At 33.1% G+C, this 26,113-nt stretch overlaps 2 long non-coding RNA genes across 2 annotated transcripts in view; both read left to right on the plus strand.

Annotated features, from left to right (window-relative positions):
• Window positions 1–20,420, plus strand: part of LOC143237639 (uncharacterized) — a 29,954-nt gene extending 9,534 nt beyond the window's left edge. Inside the window, exon 2 of the long non-coding RNA XR_013020173.1 lies at window positions 19,343–20,420. This is a non-coding gene — a long non-coding RNA (uncharacterized LOC143237639). The remainder of the gene's footprint in view (window positions 1–19,342) is intronic.
• On the plus strand, window positions 7,220–19,060 carry LOC143237636 (uncharacterized). Its single transcript, XR_013020172.1, has 3 exons — window positions 7,220–7,377; window positions 11,003–11,085; window positions 15,371–19,060. It is a non-coding gene; the product is annotated as an uncharacterized LOC143237636 (long non-coding RNA).
• Window positions 20,421–26,113: the final 5,693 nt, after the last annotated feature.

Genomic DNA, 26,113 nt, shown 5'->3' on the forward strand with positions numbered 1-26,113 from the left:
TAAACTCTCCACATTTTTGGAGATCAATGCAAAATTACCAGAAGAACAAAACGGATTTAGAAAATATAGACAAACAACAGATCACTTAATTAGGTTAACTGAAACAATAATAAACAGCTTTAATAATAAAGAATGCACTGTCGCCTGCTTCCTCGATATGAGAAAGCATTCGACACTGTATGGCACAATGGTCTTCGGTTCCATATGTATGAAATGGGTCTATCGCGTGGAATTGTTTGCTGGTTATCTAACTTTTCGGAAAATAGAAAATGTGGAGGGTGGTTAGTCCTATTCTCTTCATCATGTATGTAAATAATATGCCACTTAAAGACCCAAACCATGGATATGCGTATCAGTTCGCTGATGATGTAGCAATTTGGAAAAGTGCCCCTACACCAGAAATAGCAGCCACTAACTTACAACCACAACTAAATAGATTATGTGAATATTGTGAAAAATATAGAATCAAAATAAATACAGCGAAGACTCAACTAGTAATATTTTCAAAATCTACGAAATATCAAAAAGTTCAAACCCAAATCTGCAAAATTGTTAGGATTAACATATGATTCGAAGATTACATGGATAAAACATGTAAATAGCATAAAAACTAAAATTTGGCGAAGAATAAACTATGCTAGAAATCTAACTGGTAAAAATTACAGAACAACACCAGAAAACATCATTAAAATATACAAGACATACATTAGACCTGTAATAGACTATGCAGCTCCTGCATAGATTAATGTAAGAGAAAAACAAATACAAACCAAACTCCAAACATTACAGAATGCACTAATTACATCAGCATACAGAGTACCTAAAACCACTTCATCAAAGTTCATACATAATTAATCAAACACACATACAATACCAGGTAGACTTCTACAGAGTACAATAAAATATTTTGATAAAAATTGGCGAAAAAATGAGCAATGCGAACAAGACAGATATTGTACATGTGATGAAGAGAGACCTGAACACCTCTCCCCGTTAAACTTGTACATTAGATCATTAAGATAAAATCATTTAAAATAATAGAATAGAACTAACATAAAACAGGCCACCTACGTTCTATACTTATTTTAACAATATAAATGGACATTGTCCTGAAAAGGACCAGATTAAAGTTATGATATCACTCCGGCCATTCAGTATTTAATCGAAATATATTAATCAGGTCACTCCAACAAAGTTATGGAAGGAGGAAAAGGTCTCGTGCACCTGACCCTCCTGGGTATACAAATATATATACCCAAACATCCAGAGAGAGAGGCGTCGTGTTAAAGGCAAAGATTAATACGAATTGAAGGGAAATCTGAGCATTATGTCTCGTGCACCTGACCGTCCTGGGTATTCAAAAATTAACCTACCCAAATACCCACACAGAAGAAGCAAGCGTCGTGTTAAAATATAAATATATATAATGTTGCATTTCTTGTTAGGTATAGAAATAAAGTAAATTTAACGATGGGATAGTCGTTGTTCGCTTAAAAAAACATGTAAATAGTAAATATTAACATTGAAGTATATTCACTTTCGAAATCAAATTGTGTTGTAATGCTGGTGTTTCCAACACTAATGATATATTTAAGGCCTGATCTGTGATATTTGTAGAATTATTCAACATATTCGGGTTTTCTTGCTGTGCGACAAGCCGTTTCGAAGGTAAATTATATATATTTTTGAATGTCTAGATATATGTTTGAACTCAACCTTTGAAATATAAGTTTCCATTTTCCTAAAACAGTTGGTTCGTGTTTGGGTATATGTAACATAACGATATTTAAAACAAAAATTGTGCATAAAAATAAAGTGTGAGAAACTCTAGCTACAGTCTAGTGATCTTACTGTACATTGGTTCTTTTTTATTAGTCTTGTCTTTCTGTCTGACCTTTGACACTTGATAATAACTTTGACATGAGTTTTAGATCAGAGACTTTCCTCAGTTGATCTTGGTAGAAACAAATCTAGTTACAAAGTTTACGGGCGCGGCATGGCCAGGTGGTTAAGAAATTTGACTCGTAATTCGAGGGTCGTGGGTTCGAATCCACGTCACAGCAAACATGCTCACCTTTTCAGCTGTTGGAGCGTTGTAATGTACGGTCAATCCCATTATTCGTTGGTAAAAGAGTGGCCCAAGAGTTGGCGGTGGGTGGTGATGACTAGCGGCCTTCCTCTAGTCTTACACTGCTAAATCAGGGACGGCTAGCGCAGATAGTCCTTCTGTAACTTTGCGCGAAATTCAAACTAAAGTTTACGATAAGACCACCGGAAAGTTAATTTACCACAAGTATGTATAGTGATAACCAGTCGGAGAGCACGACGAGTATGTATAGTGATAACCAGTCGGAAAGCACGACGGGTATGTATAGTGATAACCAGTCGGAGAGCACGACAAGTGTGTATAGTGATAACCAGTCGGACAGCACGACGGGTATGTATAGTGATAACCAGTCGGACAGCACGACGGGTATGTATAGTGATAACCAGTCGGACAGCACAAGTATGTATAGTGATAACCAGTCGGAGAGCACGACGGGTATGTATAGTGATAACCAGTCGGAGAGCACGACAAGTGTGTATGGTGATAACCAGTCGGAGAGCACGACAAGTGTGTATGGTGATAACCAGTCGGAGAGCACGACAAGTGTGTATGGTGATAACCAGTCGGAGAGCACGACAAGTGTGTATGGTGATAACCAGTCGGAGAGCACGACAAGTGTGTATGGTGATAACCAGTCGGAGAGCACGACAAGTATGTATAGTGATAACCAGTCGGAGAGCACGACAAGTGTGTATAGTGATAACCAGTCGGACAGCACGACGGGTATGTATAGTGATAACCAGTCGGACAGCACAAGTATGTATAGTGATAACCAGTCGGAGAGCACGACGGGTATGTATAGTGATAACCAGTCGGAGAGCACGACAAGTGTGTATGGTGATAACCAGTCAGAGAGCACGACAAGTGTGTATGGTGATAACCAGTCGGAGAGCACGACAAGTGTGTATGGTGATAACCAGTCGGAAAGCACGACGGGTATGTATAGTGATAACCAGTCGGAAAGCACGACGGGTATGTATAGTGATAACCAGTCGGAGAGCACGACAAGTATGTATAGTGATAACCAGTCGGAGAGCACGACGGGTATGTATAGTGATAACCAGTCGGAAAGCACGACGGGTATGTATAGTGATAACCAGTCGGAGAGCACGACAAGTGTGTATGGTGATAACCAGTCGGAGAGCACGACAAGTGTGTATGGTGATAACCAGTCGGAGAGCACGACAAGTGTGTATGGTGATAACCAGTCGGAGAGCACGACAAGTATGTATAGTGATAACCAGTCGGAGAGCACGACAAGTGTGTATGGTGATAACCAGTCGGAGAGCACGACAAGTGTGTATGGTGATAACCAGTCGGAGAGCACGACAAGTGTGTATGGTGATAACCAGTCGGAGAGCACAACGAAAACATCAATAAAAAACAGTTATAAACATGACAAAATAAATGTAAACAAATCTTATATTTGTATTAAAATCATACTTAAAAGAAAAACCAAATATTTATTGCTATAATTACTTGACGATTTTAGCAAAGATTTCACAAGAAGGGTGTGTTAGATCCCTTACCTATCACGACCAGACTTGTGACAGAATGATTTTGTTTGTTTTCTAACCTTACCTGTCACAACCAGACTTGTGACAGAATGATTTTGTTTGTTTTCTAACCTTACCTGTCACGACCAGACTTGTGACAGAATGATTTTGTTTGTTTTCTAACATACCTGTCACAACCAGACTTGTGATAGAATGATTTTGTTTGTTTTCTAACCTTACCTGTCACGACCAGACTTGTGACAGAATGATTTTGTTTTCTAACATTACCTGTCACGACCAGACTTGTGACAGAATGATTTTGTTTGTTTTCTAACCTTACCTGTCACGACCAGACTTGTAACAGAATGATTTTGTTTGTTTTCTAACATTACCTGTCACGACCAGACTTGTGACAGAATGATTTTGTTTGTTTTCTAACATTACCTGTCACAACCAGACTTGTGACAGAATGATTTTGTTTGTTTTCTAACCTTACCTGTCACGACCAGACTTGTGATAGAATGATTTTGTTTGTTTTCTAACTTTACCTGTCACGACCAGACTTGTGACAGAATGATTTTGTTTGTTTTCTAACCTTACCTGTCACGACCAGACTTGTGACAGAATGATTTTGTTTGTTTTCTAACATTACCTGTCACGACCAGACTTGTGACAGAATGATTTTGTTTGTTTTCTAACATTACCTGTCACGACCAGACTTGTGACAGAATGATTTTGTTTGTTTTCTAACCTTACCTGTCACGACCAGACTTGTGATAGAATGATTTTGTTTGTTTTCTAACATTACCTGTCACGACCAGACTTGTGACGGAATGATTTTGTTTGTTTTCTAACCTTACCTGTCACGACCAGACTTGTGACAGAATGATTTTGTTTGTTTTCTAACCTTACCTGTCACGACCAGACTTGTGATAGAATGATTTTGTTTGTTTTCTAACATTACCCGTCACAACCAGACTTGTGACAGAATGATTTTGTTTGTTTTCTAACCTTACCTGTCACTACCAGACTTGTGACAGAATGATTTTGTTTGTTTTCTAACCTTACCTGTAACTACCAGACTTGTGACAGAATGATTGTTTGTTTTCTAACCTTACCTGTCACTACCAGACTTGTGACAGAATGATTTTGTTTGTTTTCTAACCTTACCTGTCACTACCAGACTTGTGACAGAATGATTTTGTTTGTTTTCTAACCTTACCTGTCACTACCAGACTTGTGACAGAATGATTTTGTTTGTTTTCTAACCTTACCTGTCACGACCAGACTTGTGACAGAATGATTTTGTTTGTTTTCTAACCTTACCTGTCACGACCAGACTTGTGATAGAATGATTTTGTTTGTTTTCTAACATTACCCGTCACTACCAGACTTGTGACAGAATGATTTTGTTTGTTTTCTAACCTTACCTGTAACTACCAGACTTGTGACAGAATGGTTTTGTTTGTTTTCTAACATCACCTGTCACGACCAGACTTGTGACAGAATGGTTTTGTTTTTTAAAACAAAATTCATTCGCTCTTAACTGCACCCATCATGGCCATTTTCAGTTTGAGAATAGCTGTAAGAAATTTCGGGATAATATACCTTGTAAGAAATTTCGGGATAATATACCTTGTAGATACAGATCTTGGAAACTGGTAACTGTCATTTACGAAATCATAATACTTGGATTAGTTCAGTAACAATCGTAAGCCTAAAAAAGTAAATATTCCACTTCGTTTACACCGTGTACATTTTACAGAGATAAAGTAATTTGATTTGAGATATTAAGGATAACACAGATAAAATAAAGAGCACATTAGTGCTAGATATAATATTGTTTAACTGTGGCTTAGAAATGACGTTTAGTTTATACCAATTTTTATTCTACCAAATTGTTTATCTAAACAGTAGCCCGATCACTGTTCTGTTTGTTTTGACCTATTAGGCCAGGTGAGCTCTGTTTTGAGCGAAACGTGTCGTCGGCGATGGATAGAGAGGACAAAGTGTTGTTGAAATGCTGTTATGCGCTTCTCTTCTTATAAAACAAAACTCTAAGGACGTAGCGTTAAAAATACATTACTACGATTGTTTTATGACAAATATATACTCTTCAAAAAAGAAACGCAAAAGGCAAAATATGAGACACATTGTTAACAAGTTTATTCCGGGTAGTTCTGTATGACATGTGAAACTTTGCACATTCACTGCTGAACATCCAAAGTCTGCAAAGGCAAAGTCCACGCTCACTAGTTGAAGTTTAACGTCACTCAACGTCAATAACGAGTATGCCCCCGTGAGCATCAATAACTGCTTGGCATCTTCTGCTCATGGAAGCGATGAGATGACGAATCACATCCTGTGGAATGACTGTCCACTCAGCCTGCAAAGCTGCTGCAAGCTGAGGTAGAGTCTGCGGTTGAGGTTGTCGCCGTCGCAGACGTCGGTCCAACTCGTCCCAAAGATGTTCGATGGGGTTTAAATCTGGTGATCTGGATGGCCAGGGAAGAACGTTGATGTTATGGTGTCTCAAAAAGATAGTGGTGAGTCGGGCTGTGTGAGGACGGGCGTTGTCACGTTGAAAAACGTCGTTGACGTTCACCATGATGGGTTGCACATGGGGCCTAAGAATCTCGTAGACGGTTGCGTACGGTCTGATAGGAAATCCTACGCAGCCCTGGTATGGCTGAGGCAGTAGACGTCGTAGTGGTGGTCCTATCCCGAAGGTGACGTAACGGGATGTTGCGATCTTGTGCGGGCGTGGTCACACGAGGTCTGCCAGATCGTGGACGATCACGAGTTGATCCATGTTGTTGGTGACGATTCCATAGCCTTCTGATGGTCCTTGGGTGGACATTCACAGCTCTGGCAACATCTGATCGAAATTCGCCTGCTTCCAAGCGACCAATGGCGTTGTTGCGTTGTGCTTCAGTCAGTCTTGGCGTAACTGTATTGCGTGTCAGTGGCTTAACACTGATCAATGGAAACCGAGAACCCGTCACTTTTATAGGGATTTTGCACATGTTGCATTTGCAGAACATGCAGATCTCTCAAACAAATTTATTGGACACGCATGCGTTTTGGCGAAAAATCCGATGTTTTCCTCCGTTTTCAAAGTACACAACTTTTATTGTCATTTTGGTCTGACAATCAGTGCTTTAACACGTGTAACATCACATACTCTGAGCTTGTAACGTTATTACATATATTTCTTTTTAAAATAACAAAAATATCCCTTTTGCGTTTCTTGTTTTGAACGAGTATATATTAATTACAGGCATGCTTTGCCAGCTTAGAAAAGGTGTTCACACCATATTTAGAAGAAACAAATATTGTTTGGTATTTCTTCTGTCATTAGGAAATAGGCAAGTACAGACATTTGGGGTATTATATATAGCGAAAGATCTAGGGTTAATATCCAAGATATAAAGTGATTTTTTAACAACAATAAAATGAATAGCTTATTAACCATAAGAAACTGGTTTCCTGACATACAGGTTAATCGGTCTGTAAAGGGAAAAGCTTTGAAGTGACAAGTGAAGGATGTACTTTTCTGGTGGATGTCTGGAGGGAGAACAGTATTATTACATGAATGTTTCAAGTATGATTTAAATTCCAAAAGTGTATTAATAAATTAACCTTCTCCGTGGTGTTGTCTGTTTAGGTGTAGTCAGCCTCGTAAACATTTATCTAAGTTATTGACGCGCGAAACTCCTTGTGGCCCATAATATAAGTCAACAGAAAAAAGAAAAGTATACCTGTGAAATGGTGGTAAGTTTACGGACGTATAAAGTGTGGGATTCGATTCCCAAAAGCGGATAAAGCAGATAATCCACAATGTAGCTTTACTTTAAAACAAGCAACAAGAAAAGAGTGAAGGTAAACGCAGTGTACTTAACTCCACTGCTTGTGAGCCCTATATATTTATTTATTTATTGTACTTAACTCCATTGCTTGTGGGCCCTATATATTTATTTATTTATTGTATTTAACTCCACTCCTTGTGAGGCCCTATATATTTATTTATTTATCGTACTTAACTCCACTGCTTGTGGGCCCTATTTATTTATTGTACTTAACTCCACTGTTTCTGAGGCTCTATATATTTATTTATTTATTGTACTTAACTCCACTGCTTGTGGGCCCTATATATTTATTTATTTATTGTACTTAACTCCACTGCTTGTGAGGCTCTATATATTTATTATTGTACTTAACTCCACTGCTTGTGGGCCCTATATATTTATTTATTTATTGTACTTAACTCCACTGCTTGTGGGCCCTATATATTTATTTATTTATTGTACTTAACTCCACTGCTTCTGAGGCTTTATATATTTATTTATTTATTGTACTTAACTCCACAGCTTGTGGGCCCTATATATTTATTTATTTATTGTACTTAACTCCACTGCTTCTGAGGCTCTATATATTTATTATTGTACTTAACTCCACTGCTTGTGGGCCCTATATATTTATTTATTTATTGTACTTAACTCCACTGCTTGTGAGGCTCTATATATTTATTTATTTATTGTACTTAACTCCACAGCTTGTGGGCCCTATATATTTATTTATTTATTGTACTTCACTGCTTGTGAGGCCCTATATATTTATTTATTTATTGTACTTAACTCCACTGCTTGTGAGGCTCTATATATTTATTATTGTACTTAACTCAACTGCTTGTGGGCCCTATATATTTATTTATTTATTGTACTTAACTCCACTGCTTCTGAGGCTCTATATATTTATTTATTTATTGTACTTAACTCCACTGCTTGTGGGCCCTATATATTTATTTATTGTACTTAACTCCACTGCTTCTGAGGCTCTATATATTTATTTATTTATTGTACTTAACTCCACTGCTTGTGGGCCCTATATATTTATTTATTTATTGTACTTAACTCCACTGCTTGTGAGGCCCTATATATTTATTTATTTATTGTACTTAACTCCACTGCTTGTGAGGCCCTATATATTTATTTATTTATTGTACTTAACTCCACTGCTTTTGAGGCTCTATATATGTATTATTATACTTAACTCCACTGCTTCTGAGGCTCTATATATTTATTTATTTATTGTACTTAACTCCACTGCTTGTGGGTCCTATATATTTATTTATTTATTGTACTTAACTCCACTGCTTGTGAGGCCCTATATATTTATTTATTTATTGTACTTAACTCCACTGCTTGTGAGGCCCTATATATTTATTTATTTATTGTACTTAACTCCACTGCTTGTGAGGCCCTATATATTTATTTATTTATTGTACTTAACTCCACTGCTTTTGAGGCTCTATATATGTATTATTATACTTAACTCCACTGCTTCTGAGGCTCTATATATTTATTTATTTATTGTACTTAACTCCACTGCTTGTGGGACCTATATATTTATTTATTTATTGTACTTAACTCCACTGCTTGTGAGGCCCTATATATTTATTTATTTATTGTACTTAACTCCACTGCTTGTAAGGCTCTATATATGTATTATTATACTTAACTCCACTGCTTCTGAGGCTCTATATATTTATTTATTTATTGTACTTAACTCCACTGCTTGTGGGCCCTATATATTTATTTATTTATCGTACTTAACTCCACTGCTTGTGAGACCCTATATATTTATTTATTTGTTGTACTTAACTCCACTGCTTGTGAGGCCCTATATATTTATTTATTTATTGTACTTAACTCCACTACTTGTGAGGCCCTATATATTTATTATTGTGCTTAACTCCACTGTTTCTGAGGCTCTATATATTTATTTATTTATTTATTGTACTTAACTCCACTGCTTGTGGGCCCTATATATTTATTTATTTATTGTACTTAACTCCACTGCTTCTGAGGCTCTATATATTTATTTATTTATTGTACTTAACTCCACTGCTTGTGGGCCCTATATATTTATTTATTTATTGTACTTAACTCCACTGCTTGTGAGACCCTATATATTTATTTATTTGTTGTACTTAACTCCACTGCTTGTGGGCCCTATATATTTATTTATTTATTGTACTTAACTCCACTGCTTCTGAGGCTCTATATATTTATTTATTTATTGTACTTAACTCCACTGCTTGTGGGCCCTATATATTTATTTATTGTACTTAACTCCACTGCTTGTGAGACCCTATATATTTATTTATTTGTTGTACTTAACTCCACTGCTTGTGAGGCCCTATATATTTATTTATTTATTGTACTTAACTCCACTGCTTGTGAGGCTCTATATATTTATTTATTTATTGTACTTAACTCCACTGCTTGTGGGCCCTATATATTTATTTATTTATTGTACTTAACTCCACTGCTTGTGAGGCTCTATATATGTATTATTATACTTAACTCCACTGCTTGTGGGTCCTATATATTTATTTATTTATTGTACTTAACTCCACTGCTTGTGAGGCCTTATATATTTATTTATTTATTGTACTTAACTCCATTGCTTGTGAGGCCCTATATATTTATTTATTTATTGTACTTAACTCCACTGCTTGTGAGGCTCTATATATGTATTATTATACTTAACTCCACTGCTTCTGAGGCTCTATATATTTATTTATTTATTGCACTTAACTCCACTGCTTGTGGGCCCTATATATTTATTTATTTATTGTACTTAACTCCACTGCTTGTGAGACCCTATATATTTATTTATTTGTTGTACTTAACTCCACTGCTTGTGAGGCCCTATATATTTATTTATTTATTGTACTTAACTCCACTGCTTGTGAGGCCCTATATATTTATTATTGTACTTAACTCCACTGTTTCTGAGGCTCTATATATTTATTTATTTATTTATTGTACTTAACTCCACTGCTTGTGAGACCCTATATATTTATTTATTTATTGTACTTAACTCCACTGCTTGTGGGCCCTATATATTTATTTATTTATTGTACTTAACTCCACTGCTTGTGGGCCCTATATATTTATTTATTGTACTTAACTCCACTGCTTGTGAGACCCTATATATTTATTTGTTGTACTTAACTCCACTGCTTGTGAGGCCCTATATATTTATTTATTGTACTTAACTCCACTGCTTGTGAGACCCTATATATTTATTTATTTGTTGTACGTAACTCCACTGCTTGTGAGGCTCTATATATTTATTTATTTATTGTACTTAACTCCACTGCTTGTGGGCCCTATATATTTATTTATTTATTGTACTTAACTCCACTGCTTCTGAGGCTGTATATATTTATTTATTTATTGTACTTAACTCCACTGCATGTGGGCCCTATATATTTATTTATTTATTGTACTTAACTCCACTGCTTGTGAGACCCTATATATTTATTTATTTGTTGTACTTAACTCCACTGCTTGTGAGCCTCTATATATTTATTATTGTTATTCCTCAGATATCAAAGCACGTTCCTTCAGAAACAGTAGCTGATTTTTGCTGCTGTATTACTGTGAAAGCTGGATACAGTTTATTTAAAAGGTATTACATATTTCTGTTATTTGCAAATGAATTTGTTAGAAACCATAATTTGAACTTCAGCCATTTTGTAAACTAGAATTGTATCTTAAGGATGTTACGTCACGAAACCGGAAATAAAAGAAATTGATCTCTGATCTAAATAGTCATGAAGCGTGACAGTTTTTGTTTAAGAAAAACGTGTATTTTTAAACTGTGATGTATTTGTGAAGATCGTCTAAAATATAATGTGAATAGTTATGTTTTATGTTAATAATGTAAAAACAAATTACACAAACATAAATATGCAATATTACATATTCACAAGTTCAGTTTTTTTACTCGGAATTTATATGCTTTGGCATCAGGATTACTGAAACTCTTTTTATTATATTTGAATTCCAAAACTTTAGAATTATTACATAGGCTGGCGAATTTAAACATCATAAAAGTTTTTAGGTTTTAATAACAGATTTTTCCATAATTCAGCTACACGTATTTAGAAAATAATGTTCGTTTTAATTTTCTACCACGTAACGATTTTTTTTTATAAATCGTAAATAAAAAACTCTTACTTAGATTAAATTACTGTTTTGTTTACCGGAATTAACATTTTTTAAAATTATGTTTGTGTTATAGAATCGATACGACTCTCATATCGCGATTGATCTAAAGAAATCTATTTGTTAATTTTTGTTTTGAATTTCGCACAAAGCTACTCGAGGGCTATCTGTGCTAGCCGTCCCTAATTTAGCAGTGTAAGACTGAAGGGAAGGCAGCTAGTCATCACCACCCACCGCCAACTCTTGGGCTACTCTTTTACCAACGAATAGTGGGATTGACCGTCACATTATATCGCCCCCACGGCTGAAAGGGCGAGCATGTTTGGCGCAACGGGGATGCGAACCCGCGACCCTCAGATTACGAGTCGCACACCTTAACACGCTTGGCCATGCCAGGCCAAGAAATCTATAGCCACTAGTTGTCAGCATTTAAAACGTAACAAAATGTGGTCAGATTTCAGTGAAAATGATTCACTTATATAAAAGTACTTATGACGTTTTGTAAAAATAAATAAAAAATCTGTACGTAATGGAGGAAAACGAATATTATTTTCGGATTCAGCGTAATTACTGTAGAACATGTAAAAACTTGAGCACAATAAAAGCATTGCATGTCTGTGTTATCAGTAGTACCAGGATCTTGGGAAAGTATTGTAAGCCATATTTTTAGAGCTAAATGTTTGCTAGAGGGAGCTTATTTAGGTGGTAATTCAGTATACGTAGTAAGTATATGATGTAGTAATCCAGAAGTTTCGTGTACTACATAAAACTCAAAGTGTTTGTTTTTTAATTTCGCGCAAAGCTACACGAGGGCTATCTCCGTTAACCATCCGTAATTTAGCGGTGTAAGACTAGAGGGAAGGCAGCTAGTCATCACCGTGCACCGCCAACTGTTGGGCTACTCTTTAACCAACGAATAATAGGATTGATTGTCACATTATAACGCCCACACGGCTGAAAGGGCGAGCTTGTTTGGTGCGACGGGGATTCGAACCCGCGTCCCTCTGATTACGAGTCGAACGCCTTAACACACCTAGGGCTATCCGGGCCCCAAAATAGTGTTACAAATACGATAAGTAGTCAGTGAATGAGTTGGTTGTGAATGTGTATTTCAGTTCAGCACAAGAAGTGAGAGTTAACATTTCGATTCTGTTAATAGGTTATTGAGAAGGGAAGTCTGTAAGTTCGGTATTGGTGCCAGTGAGTCAAATTTTTGGAATAAAGTATTCGTTTGTAATTTCAAACGCATTAAGAAACTATGTCACAGTTAATGGCTGTATTAATTACAAAAATTCAGTCATTAAGCATTTCCTATCAATATGAACTTATATATTAATCGCTTAGAAATAATTTATATTATACTTAGTGCAATGATATTTTTAGAATATCACCAAAAGACGTAACTAAAATTTTTCGCCAAGTGAGTCGGGCGATTCTTGGAACACTAATTCCTAAACTACATGTATTGCTTGCTTATTGTGCGTATTTTCACCACGTTTTCAACGTAAGCCTAACATGGCGACTAAAATATAAAGTAAAGGGAATGAGACAGTATAAGATGTTTGAAATATTTCTATAATTTTATTTTTCACTTTTTGTACGATGGATGTACTCTTCTTGAACAAAATTTAATCACATCAGGGATGATGTGGGGTTTACGTTTAACCTGTTCTCTGTTTGGCGCCATGTTCTTTGATATATATAAATAAGTATTGTTGCGGTATTGAAACAATATACAAGGCTAGTGCTTTATTACGAAAGGTCTTTAAACTAGGTCTGTTTGGAAACCTATTGTGTGCCATCTGGCATCACTTTGTGTACTGGATTGGAGGTTAACATGTCCGGACTGTGAATCTGAGGGTTCAACGTTTGTATCCGGTTGTTTTAAACACTTCGCATTTTGGGATGCTAGTACCATAATAATGATGGTCAAGTTCCAGTAGTTAGTCAGATAAAAGTAGTTTAAGAGTTGGCGGTGGGTGCTGTTGCTTAGTTTCCCTCTAGTTTACACAGTTCCTTGTGTAAACTTGCGTGAACTCTGAAATAAATCTATTTAAAATTATTGGTGTTTGGTTTATTTGTAGTTAAGCACAAAGCTACAGATTGGGCTAGCTATGTATCTAAACTCGGTTTCTAACATCTTAAATTCGCAGATATACCGCTGAGCCACTGAAGGGGATACACGTAACAACTGACAATAATTGGATAAAACTTTATTAAATCTTAAATAATTGCTGTAATTTTGTTTCATTGTTTAGTGAAGGAAAATTTATGCCCCACCCTGTATTTCATTAGTTTATCCAATATATGTACAAACACCTGGTTGTGCTTTATTATATGTACTCATTGTTTGAGAGAGAAACCATATAATAGTTTTGTATTATACCATTGGACGGGCTCTTTAGGATTATTTGATAAAAATAATTAGGCCACGTAACAATAATGAATTATTGTTTCAATGACATTTGCTACAGAATACATTCACTTTGACTCAAGTTGTAGGTCTAGATTCACAAACAAACTTTTCAACATAAATCTAGAAACTAATGTAAACTTAATACACTAATAACATTTAACATAAATTTCCTTGATTAATAATGAATGTCACTTAAGTTATTGATATGCTGTTTTCGTTTTTCCCATGTCTAGATATTAGTCGAAATTTCTCGTTCGTAACGTCGTGAACGTTCTGTCTAACGTCTCAGTTAAAACTTTGTTGTTTGAAGTTAAGTGTGTGTGTGTGTGTTTTCTTATAGCAAAGCCACATTGGGCTATCTGCTGATTCCATCGCGGGGAATCGAACCCCTGATTTTAGCGTTGTAAATCTGTAGACTTACCACTGTATTAACGTTTTGTAGCATTTAAGGGTTTAAACATACCGCTGTGCCACGGGGGAACATTAAAATATTGAAAACATAGCTTACGATAATATAAAGAATATATGTGATTTGTAAAATAATGTATTTTTAATTAGTAAACATATTCTAAGACCATTTTGAAATGTACACGTCTTATTTACTTAAAAACAGATATCATAAGCTGCATATTTAAAAACAACAGCTGTTTTAGAGTGGTATGAATCAGTTTGGATAAAAACCTTTCATTATTCTGGAATATGTAATACCATACTTGTCACAGAGCCTTGCAAGGCTGTGAAACGTGCTTTCTAGGGTATAATTCATCTAAAGTTAACTTGAAAATTAAGAAATAATAACCTATCTCTTTGTATCTTATGATGTTTACCATGACCCACTGACCTACTTTCTTAAAACACATAAAGTGAAAGCATATTAAGATGTGTTTTTGTTCAGTAGCTGTTGGTCATGCAGGAACTTTGAACTTTGGTCTTTTAAATGAATTAAGTCTTGTGGTCTGCCATAATGCTTCTTGCATTAAAAAGGTGAAATTACACAAAAACTGGCGAAAACAACTGTTTATTGATTGATTCGTGAGGCTGTAAACCGTCACATGTAATAATAATTTACTAACAAGTTTCATTTTTCTTCTGACGTCTTTAAATATGCTTGGTTTTGTAATAATTTTATTTAAAATAACTTTTAAAATCTTAGGTCACGTGATACCACAGACGACCAGGGGAGTTTTCATAACGTTGTAAAATTATACAATGGTCATTTTTAGAAATTTTGAGTTAAGAGTAATTGTAACATATGTTTATAAAGGTGTATATCTGATAAAATTGGAAAATTACGTTTTTAAGTTTTTGAAATTGTGTTAATTTATCCTAGTGTAAAACATGATGCTCATTTCACGACAGAGGAGGATATTCTAGTTGCTTTGCGCCATAAAACATCAAACCAACCATTCCATGATAACACTACAGAGGAATTAGGTGTTTCAAACGTACCTTATTTACGGTTATGCCTAAAATAAATATTGTTTACTGGTTCACTTCATTAGAAAATTTATCCATACATAATGTGTCATCTTTATAGAAATATTGTTTATTACTTCACTTCATTAGAAAATTTCTCTTAAGCATGCAGGTAACTGAGTTCGATAATAGTTTAGAGAAATAACAACCATTATTTTAGTAACTTGTATGTAAGTTGCTATGCGGTTATACACTGATCGACAAGTTGTTACGTCTATCATCACGCACTAAACATGAAGGTGGTAAAACGCGTGAACACTAAAATTGTGTTTGAGTCACTTTCCTCGGGCCAACCTGGGGCTACAGTGGTATTTGGAGATCTATAAGATACAGAAGATTGTTCTGTAGCTTGGTATTTACCCATCGAAAACATTAACCCGAGAATCCTTGGAAGCAGCAAGTTGGAACCACTGAATGTGAACACTGGCTGATCATTGGAAATCTTTGATTTACAAGATCGAGGAAGAAGTTGGATCGTTTATCGATTTCTCATGCTTAATTTCTTCTCTTCGCCTTGAATATTCATCTATAAAACAATATATTACTAAGCCTTATCTGACATTCATCAGATATATTTAACTTCTGACCTGGAATAAAAAAGACACTTTCAATAATTCGCTTTTCATATTATTTTTGGATTTACCAAATTTATAGACGTTTTTCTGTTTTAGGAAGTGTAAAAATTAGATATATTTGTTGCGTTAATTTATTAATCGTCAGGTAATGTAGATAAAGTTAGTACTTAGACAGTTCCTGGATGCCCTAAGAAGCACATTTGTGGGCAGTAATGTTAATGTTTGTTTCTTCACTACTGAGCTTTGTTTTACGAGTTACTAATGGAACGTGCGGTATTTCTATCTACTGATACAATAGGTTTATAAGTATCAGTAACACAGAGAAAACTTCAAGACGAAAGGCGGAAGACTTTCGAAACGTCGTCCTCCACATTTGTGTCTACACAACAGACAGTTGCCGTCCATTCTACAAAGTTTCAATAGAGATTAGAGAAATTGTTAATAATATGCCTTTAAAGCTAGAAAAGAAAAAAACAACTTTTAATCGAGTATCAGTGCTTTTAAATTGTGTTTTTACACAAGTTATATTTAGCAAACATAAAAGGATATTTAAAGATGAATTTATTAAATCTATATTTAAAAAGTAACCCGATTCAAGGATCTATTTTATTTCTGATCAGAAACTGTGATAACTGTTATGTTTTGTTGTAACAGCTAAGTTTGGAAAGGCTCTGGCATGGCCAGATGGTTAATGCACTCGACTCGTAATCTGAGGGCCGCGGAATTGAATCCTCGTCACACCAAACACGCTCGTTCTTTCAGCCGTGGGAGTGTTATAATGTGACGGTAAATCCCACTTTTCGTTGGTAAAAGATTAACGTAAGAGTTGGCGGTGCGTGGTGATGACTAGCTGCCTTCCATCTAGTCTTACACTGGTAAATTAGGGACGGCTAGCACAGATAGCCCTCGTGTAGTTTTGTGCGAAACTAAAAACAAACAAACAAACAAAGCAAATTTCCTTTCCCCAGGGCAACAGACAGAGGGTTAAAATAGTACTGGTTTCTAGCCGTTGTTCTAAGCAAGCTTCACACGAGTAAAAGGTTTCACACATGTTTTCGATATTTCAACATCTGGTTGACAAGAAGGATGTGTACAACATTTCAAAAAATTACAGCAACTTTCCTGAATAAAGTTTACACTAGATATGGAAAGTTGTAATTCATAGCTGTATTTTAAAGACGGCTGGTATGGGTATTAAAACTTTAGATAACGTAAAATATTAACTATAATACCAATTTAATCGTCTTTAGAATACATTTTTACTTCAAGTACTCGTAGCTGTTTCAGTTATGCCAAAGGTAGTAATTTAATAATACAGGTGAGTACATCACAATGAATTATTTGTATCATCCAGTCACTGATAATGACAAATATGACGGTTTCAAGAGAAAGGTTTGTTTTTGAATTTCGCAAAAGGCGACTAGTCATCACCACCCACCCACCGCCAATTCTTGGGTTACTCTTTCACCTACGAACAGTGGGACTGACCGTCACAATATAACACCCCCACGGCTGAAACGGCGAGCATGTTTGGTGTGACGGGGATTCGAACCCGCGACTCTCGGATTACGAGTCGAACGCCTTAACCTGCCGGGCCAAACCGAGAGAAAGCTTATTTGTACACAACTATCATATCGAGTTTCGATGAAATGCCATCTTTGTCTAGCTTTGTGCAAAAAAAATTACTTTCCTGGGTAATCATTTGCTTTGCTTTATTTGTTTAACATGTTGTTTGCATCAACACAAACTTGCTCTTTTATTTTCTGTTATTTTTATCAGTATAAAAAATATGTATCGTACAGTTTAAAATATTCATTGTAACATATTAGAAAATGTTTGCAATGTAACACAAGTGGAAAACAACTTATGCTTTTTTACAGTCATATTTAATTTGACGTGTTTTTTTTTTTGGGGGGTACAGACAAAATGTGAATGGTTGTTAGGGGTGTTTGCTTGAAGTTAATCACAAAGCAACACAATGCACTATCCGCGCTCTGCCCACCACGGGTATTGAAACCCGGTTGCTAGTCCACATATAGCTATCCCTACCGGTCACATTTTAAGTTCCAGAGACCATGTATCCCCGAGTTGGTGCTGTTCTACATAAAATGTGTGTAACATTCAACTGTCTATTTACTTACTAAAATGCTTTCAGTTGTTATTTTTCATTGTATTTCTTAATTTTGTAAGATCAGTAGTCGGTGTAAGTTGATAAGTTGATAAGCCTTATTGTACAACTGATTTCTGACTCGGTTACCAACACGTAAATTAAAATATCCAGTTATTTAGTGTCAGATGTCTAACACAATTTTTCTCTTGATATTTGTTATAACGTATCACTGGAATTAGAATAAACTCATTTCCAATCTGAAGTTTTATTGGTTAGAAATGAAACAGTTGTGATTGGGCGAAATAAGTCACTACCCACAATTCCGTTTTTTGTTCCTCAAGACGGCAGGTTAACCTGAAGATGTCTAAGAAGGTCGAAATGCTGTTCTCTACTTTATTTTATTAATAGTTTTAACACCTACAACACCACTCTTGAGATGCATTTTTACTTCAAGTGGGTTTTTCGTCATCTGAAATTCCGTTAATTTTGTAGTTACGTCGAAAGAGGGCGTCATGATCCGACTCGTGTTTTGATTTCGTCGTACACCTAAATCTGTAACGAGTTTTTACCAATCTATATTATTAGTTAAACGATATTGTTTACAATAACAGCATGAATCTCCGATATTTATGTAAAGTAACTTTAGCAAAACGTTCTACATTTATTGTTATATTTAATATTTAATAAAGTTTTCTTCATCACCTATTCAAGCCGTCTTCAGACGTTATTGTCTAAAACGTAACTCCTCGCTATCAAAGTAAATTTCACATCTGCATCACATATATTGTAGTGAATAGTGTAGCGAATTAATCACTGTAGTAAAAGAAAAAACTTTTGCTTTACTATAATTTTACTTTTAACAATCACATTTCTTCCAGTTTGAGATTATTACATAAAAAAAAACAACTTTCTGTTATAAGGAGAAATGAAATTTGAAGGACTGTTTGATGTTCGTTAAACATTAGTGGAATGTGAAACTTAAAAGCTAAAAACATTATTTGTAAATAAATTGTACGTATTAAAAACGAAGGTGTCTCCACTCTTGATTTTTTTTAGCTAGTTTTTCAGATCTGCATAAATATATTGTACACGTACCAAATTATGACGGCGTTAAGATATGACTCCTTTTATCCCGATATAGTGAAGCTTGACTGTCAGGACTAGACAGTGTTTGTCAGAAGTTGAGTATTGTCAAGTGATGCCTGTAACAAGGCGAGTAAGAGGAAAACGTTGGAGAAAGTCGACAGAACTTGTTAAAACCAACAGGTTTGACAGCTGGGGTTACCCGTGGCTTGTTGAAATCTTGAAAGAAAAACATGTGGCTTGTAATATTCAGGATTGTGTGACATCGGTCAAGTTGGCAGGACATAAGAGACTTTTGAATAAGAAATCACTGCAGGTAACTGTGAACTGTTTAAAAATTATCCAACGTTAGGTCGTTAGAACTTGTGTCGCTATAATTTTGAACCTCGTTTATGGTTCTGTCTGTAGAACAGAAATAAATAGTTTCAATCAGGGTTCATTCACTTCAGAAGTGTTATTTAAAATGAAACCTTCAATATAATAATTATATAGAGGATAATGCTTTTCTGGATAAGTGGTTTATTTTGGTGTGGCAGTGAAGCTGTCTGTGTGAAAATATATGTGACTCAAACACGTACTTTAACAGAATGTTTGTTTTTTTAATGAAACAACTCCTGAAACAAGAGCCAATACTTTCCGTAGCCTTTAAAAAAGACTCAGAAGCGATATTTCGTTATGTCATTTTAGTAACATTTCTTCATATTAGGTGGCTTTTTCTAAACTGATATTTTGTGGTATTTTCACTGTTTAGAAATAAAAATGACAACTTTTGGTTCTCCATTTTTTGGATACGGGTTTGATTCAAGAGACGTGTTCTCAGTTCTGCTAGCTTACAGCTAGTTTCGTTAATATGCTTGTGGGCTCGGCATGGCTAAGTGGTTAAGGCGTTCGACTTGTGATCTCAGGGTCGCGGGTTCGAATCCCCGTCACACCAAATATGCTCGCCGTTTCAGCCGTAGGGGTGTTATAATGTGACGGTCAGTCTCACTATTCTTTAGTAAAAGAGTAGCCCAAGAGTTGATGGTGGGTGGCGATGACTAGATACCTTCCCTCTAATCTTAAACTGCTAAATTAGGGACAGCTAGCACAGATGGCCCTCGTTTAGCTTTGTATGAAATTAAAAAACAAACAAACAATATACTCGTGATTCCTGACGGGTTGCCCACTAGGTATGCAAGAGAAGCTGACAGAGAAACAAAACTGTGACTGTATCATGTAGGTGTAAGAACTTCAATATGCCAAAAAAGGGCACATAATATACAAGTTATGTCATTAGGTACAAACATTTTTTTACAGTAACTCAACTTATGATGGAGTTTTAGAATATTGTTGTCATTGAAATAGTTTCGGCAGGAAAGTACAATTTGCATAATTTCTCTTAAACTGGAGTTTGGCCTACAAGTTATTGTAATTAAATTACGTAATTTCAGGCAGGTTTTCTTAAACTGTTAATATTCACTGCAGAATCTTTCACTTCTGTTATATGTGAGACCAATGTAATATATATAATTGTTTTGACATGAACATACTGCATTTGAAATATTCACATATAGCATGGATTTTATTACTTGTGTTACTTTAGTTTGTTATTATGTGTAAATTTTATCGTTTTAGTATTTGAGTTCAAGATATTAAGAAAGTATTGATGAAAATACACGATTTTTCAAATTTTTACGGTACTTTAATTTGCTAAATAAAAGGAACACTGTAAAAAAGGTAGTTTGTACAAGTCCGTAGAAACCAACACAGTATACGATACGTTACAACCGTTCGGCTCTTTTACTGTTAAAAGTTGTTCATTGCTAGGTCAGCTTAAGATGAGTTATGAGTGCAGTACGATTCAGGTATTTATATCTAATTATAATATAACAAAATACACACTCACAAAAGACACTTTTATATACTTTGGAAACTTAATGATTATTATCAAACCATGAAATATGTAATTCTAGATTAATATTTAAAATGATTAATGTAAGAGCCCCCTGGTAGGTTAGTGGTAAGTTTACTGACTTACAGTGTTGAAAGTCCAAGGTATAATTCCTCACAGTGGACACAGCAGATGAGTCAGTGTGTTTTTGCACTAAAGAAAGCTGACAATTAATTGAAAAAGACCAAACACTTCTGTGTACCTGCTAAGTTTTTATTGTTTTGTCCAGCAATTTTGGAACATTATTAGAACTGCATTCACCTTTTGATATTTCTACAATATCAGTGAAATAAGTTATGCACCATGTTGTAAAAATCGAAGCACTGATTTTGATGACGTTTAAAACCATAATCCTATATTGTTTCATGATTCTTTTAAAGACGTTTAAAACCATAATCCTCTATTCTTTCATGATTGTTTTGATAATGTTTAAAAAACTATAATCCTCTATTGTTTCATGATTGTTTTAACATTTAAAACCATAATACTCTATTGTTTCATCATGATTTTAGTGACAACATTTAAAACCATAATACTATATTGTTTCATCATGATTTTAGTGACAACATTTAAAACCATAATACTCTATTCTTTCATCATGATTTTAATGAGAACATTTAAAATCATAATACTCTGTTGTTTCATCATGATTTTAATGAGAACATTTAAAACCATAATACTCTATTTTTTCATCAGGATGTTAATCACAACATTTAAAACCATAATACTCTATTATTTCATCATGATTTTAGTGACAACATTTAAAACCATAATACTCTATTTTTTCATTATGATGTTAATGAGAACATTTAATACCATAGTACTTTATTGTTTCATCATGATTTTAGTGAGAACATTTAAAACCATAATACTCTGTTGTTTCATCATGATTTTAATGAGAACATTTAACACCATGATACTCTAGTTTCATCATGATTTTAATGACAACATTTAAAACCATAATACTCTATTGTTTTATCATGGTTAGAATGATAACATTTAAAACCATAATACTCTATTGTTTTATCATGATTTTAGTGACAACATTTAAAACCATAATATTCTATTGTTTCATTATGATTTTAATTAGAACATTTAAAACCATAATACTCTATTGTTTCATCGTGATTTTAATGAGAACATTTAAAACCATAATACTCTATTGTTTTATAATGATTTTAGTGACAACATTTAAAACCATAATACTCTATTGTTTCATCGTGATTTTAATGAGAACATTTAAAACCATAATACTCTATTGTTTCATCATGATTTTAATGAGAACATATAAAACCATAATACTCTATTTTTTTCATCAGGATGTTAATGAGAACATTTAAAACCATAATACTCTATTATTTCATCATGATTTTAGTGACAACATTTAAAACCATAATACTCTATTTTTTCATCATGATGTTAATGACAACATTTAATACCATAGTACTTTATTGTTTCACCATGATTTTAATGAGAACATTTAAAACCACAATACTCTATTCTTTTATGATGATTTTAATGAGAACATTTAAAACCATAATACTCTATTGTTTCATCATGATTTTAGTGAGAACATTTAAAACCATAATACTCTAGTTTCTTCATGACTTTAATGACAATGTTTAAAACCATAATAGTCTATTGTTTCATCATGATTTTAATGAGAACATTTAAAACCATAATACTCTATTGTTTCATCATGATTTTAATGAGAACATTTAAAACCATAATACTCTGTTGTTTCATCATGATTTTAATAATAACATTTAAAACCATCATACTCTATTGTTTCATCATGATTTTAATGACAATATTTAAAACCATAGAACTATATTGGTTCATCATGATTTTAGTGACATTTAAAACAATTATACTCTATTGTTTCATCATGATTTTAATGAGAACATTTAAAACCATAGTAATCTATAGTTTTATTATGATTTACTGACAACATTTAAAACCATAATACTCTATTGTTTCATCATGATTTTAATGACAGCATTTGAAACTGTAATACTCTATTGTTTCATCATAATTTTAATGAGCATATTTAAAACCATAATACTTTATTGTTTCATCATGATTTTAGTGACAACATCTAAAACCATAATACTCTATTGTTTCATCATGATTTTAATGAGAACATTTAAAACCATAATACTCTATTTGTTTCATCATGATTTTAATTAGAACATTTAAAACCATAATACTCTATTGTTTTATAATGATTTTAGTGACAACATTTAAAACCATAATACTCTATTAATTTCATTATTATTTTAATTAGAACATTTAAAACCATAATACTCTATTGTTTCATCGTGATTTTATTGAGAACATTTAAAACCATAATACTCTATTCTTTCATCATGATTTTAATGAGAACATATAAAACCATAATACTCTATTTTTTTTCATCAGGATGTTAATGAGAACATTTAAAACCATAATACTCTATTATTTCATCATGATTTTAGTGACAACATTTAAAACCATAATACTCTATTTTTTCATCATGATGTTAATGACAACATTTAATACCATAGTACTTTATTGTTTCATCATGATTTTAATGAGAACATTTAAAACCATAATATTCTATTGTTTCATTGTGATTTTAATTAGAACATTTAAAACCAGAATACTCTATTGTTTCATCGTGATTTTAATGAGAAGATTTAAAACCATAATACTCTATTGTTTCATCATTATTTTAATGAGAACATTTAAAACCATAATACTCTATTGTTTCATCATGATTTTAGTGAGAACATTTAAAACCATAATACTCTATTGTTTCACCATGATTTTAATGAGAACATTTAAAACCATAATACTGTATTGTTTCATCATTATTTTAGTGAGAACATTTAAAACCATAATGCTCTAGTTTCTTCATGATTTTAATGACAACATTTAAAACCATAATAGTCTATTGTATCATCATGATTTTAATGAGAACATTTGAAACCATAATACTCTATTGTTTCATCATGATTTTAGTGACAACATTGAAAACATAATACTCTATTGTTTGATCATGATTTTAGTGACAGCATTTAAAACCATAATACTTTATTGTTTCATCATGATTTTAATGAGAACATTTAAAACCATAATACTCGATTGTTTCTTCATGATTTTAGTGACAACATTTAAAACCATAATACTCTATTGTTTCATCATGATTTTAATGAGAACATTTAAAACTATAATACTCTATTGTTTCATTATTATTTTAATTAGAACATTTAAAACCATAATACTCTATTGTTTCATCGTGATTTTAATGAGAACATTTAAAACCATAATACTCTATTGTTTTATAATGATTTTAGTGACAACATTTAAAACCATAATACTCTATTGTTTCATCGTGATTTTAATGAGAACATTTAAAACCATAATACTCTATTGTTTCATCATGATTTTAATGAGAACATATAAAACCATAATACTCTATTTTTTTCATCAGGATGTTAATGAGAACATTTAAAACCATAATACTCTATTATTTCATCATGATTTTAGTGACAACATTTAAAACCATAATACTCTATTTTTTCATCATGATGTTAATGACAACATTTAATACCATAGTACTTTATTGTTTCATCATGATTTTAATGAGAACATTTAAAACCATAATACTCTATTCTTTTATGATGATTTTAATGAGAACATTTAAAACCATAATACTCTATTGTTTCATCATGATTTTAGTGAGAACATTTAAAACCATAATACTCTAGTTTCTTCATGATTTTAATGACAATGTTTAAAACCATAATAGTCTATTGTTTCATCATGATTTTAATGAGAACATTTAAAACCATAATACTCTATTGTTTCATCATGATTTTAATGAGAACATTTAAAACCATAATACTCTATTGTTTCATCATGATTTTAATAATAACATTTAAAACCATCATACTCTATTGTTTCATCATGATTTTAATGACAATATTTAAAACCATAGAACTATATTGGTTCATCATGATTTTAGTGACATTTAAAACAATTATACTCTATTGTTTCATCATGATTTTAATGAGAACATTTAAAACCATAGTAATCTATTGTTTTATTATGATTTACTGACAACATTTAAAACCATAATACTCTATTGTTTCATCATGATTTTAATGACAGCATTTGAAACTGTAATACTCTATTGTTTCATCATAATTTTAATGAGCATATTTAAAACCATAATACTTTATTGTTTCATCATGATTTTAGTGACAACATCTAAAACCATAATACTCTATTGTTTCATCATGATTTTAATGAGAACATTTAAAACCATAATACTCTATTTGTTTCATCATGATTTTAATGAGAACATTTAAAACCATAATACTCTATTGTTTTATAATGATTTTAGTGACAACATTTAAAACCATAATACTCTATTAATTTCATTATTATTTTAATTAGAACATTTAAAACCATAATACTCTATTGTTTCATCGTGATTTTATTGAGAACATTTAAAACCATAATACTCTATTCTTTCATCATGATTTTAATGAGAACATTTAAAACCATAATACTCTATTTTTTTTCATCATGATGTTAATGAGAACATTTAAAACCATAATACTCTATTATTTCATCATGATTTTAGTGACAACATTTAAAACCATAATACTCTATTTTTTCATCATGATTTTAATGACAACATTTAATACCATAGTACTTTATTGTTTCATCATGATTTTAATGAGAACATTTAAAACCATAATATTCTATTGTTTCATTGTGATTTTAATGAGAACATTTAAAACCATAATACTCTATTGTTTCATCATGATTTTAATGAGAACATTTAAAACCATAATACTCTATTGTTTCATCATGATTTTAATGAGAACATTTAAAACCATAATACTC

This window comes from Tachypleus tridentatus, chromosome 2 (assembly GCF_004210375.1).
Source record: "Tachypleus tridentatus isolate NWPU-2018 chromosome 2, ASM421037v1, whole genome shotgun sequence".
Lineage (NCBI taxonomy): Eukaryota > Metazoa > Arthropoda > Merostomata > Xiphosura > Limulidae > Tachypleus > Tachypleus tridentatus.